This window comes from Histoplasma capsulatum, genomic scaffold (genome assembly GCF_000149585.1).
Source record: "Histoplasma capsulatum NAm1 scaffold_11 genomic scaffold, whole genome shotgun sequence".
Lineage (NCBI taxonomy): Eukaryota > Fungi > Ascomycota > Eurotiomycetes > Onygenales > Ajellomycetaceae > Histoplasma > Histoplasma mississippiense.
In genome coordinates this window covers 690,928-692,354 of record NW_001813972.1, presented here as the reverse complement: position 1 = coordinate 692,354, position 1,427 = coordinate 690,928, and positions in this window count along the sequence as shown.

Below are 1,427 nucleotides of genomic sequence, written 5' to 3'. Positions count from 1 at the left end.
CTTTTGCTTAGACTTAGTGTAGTGCGGTCGGGCACTTCAACGAATGCGGCAAATGGCAAAAAAAAGCTTCATCCCCACCACATGTAAGGAGTGAGGGAAACGGAAGAATATGAAGAGGAAAATGATGGGGGAAAACAAAGAATCATGAAAAACCACTCATGAACCACTCATGAACCACTCATGAACGAACAACCGCCCATAAATATCTCATTCCTGCGTACAAACGGTCTGTCTGTGCCTCCTCCACAATGCCAAAAACGAAAAAAAAGAAAAAAGAAAAACCCGCTGATTCCCACGACCCTCGTCGCTTTCCCACGTTTTTTCTTGACACTATTTCGTATTATTATTCTTAGCTCATTGAGTTACTGTACTTAGTTCGCTGCTTACGGATACTAGCTATGCCCGCTATCTCCACCGCTCCCTCCAGGCTCCAGATGCCCCTGTCGTGCCGTCTCGTTTCGTATAGCTCGGTGTATTTTAATTACGCACGGGCCCGTCATCGCGTCCCGGTATCTGTGACCTGGATCCCTGCTGCAGCTCACGCGGCAACCCAGGTATCGAGTACCACCCGCATCATTAAAGTTTTGTTCAGCCCCTTCCCGCGAAATGACGACTCAACCGATGCCTCTTCAGCACACCACGTCAAAACGGAGCCCAGCCAGCCAGCCAGCCAGCCAGGAAGCCAGCAAGCCAGCTGGGAAGCCAGGAACCCAAGCCAAGTCGGAGTCGGATCGAGCTACACAGAAGATCCTGCCATCTTGATGGTGATAGTCATGGTCATGGTCATGGTCATGGCGATAGAAATGATTCAAATTGATGAACCGGATGCAGCTCGGAATGAAGGCAAACTGACTGGACAACACACAGCACAAGGGCCAAAAAAAGGGTTGAATGGAGAGAGCATACTTTTTCCTCACTAATCCCGCATCCAAACCCCGGAAATACTAGTCGTCTCTTGCCACCTACCTGTTTTAGCTAAGAAATGCAAATAACTATGCCAAGTTAGCTCAGGGCAAAGAGAGGACAAAATAGTGCATGGCACAAAAACATAAATATAAAGCAGCAACGGGGGGAAGCAAGGCAAAGTGATAGCTTGGAAAACATGACGACTGAACCCGATTCTCTCCTATGCAAGGATGGATGAGCGATTCACCTGTCACGTCCAAATAGAAGCTACTCTGCTCTGCTGCCCGCCAGCACACGTTGCACCCTCGCAATCCCAATTCCTTCCTTTCAACAAAGAAATGAAAGGGGTGGAAATAATGAGAGAATTCACGTTTTGCTGGCAGGTGATGGCTTGACCTTCTAGTCATTTTTCAAATTTAATAAAAATATACATTATTGGGTACCTGTACAGATGTACTAGTAGTAAGCGGACACATGTTCTCCACACTGTGCATTGTCACCGATAGAGGAGAACTCAAGTG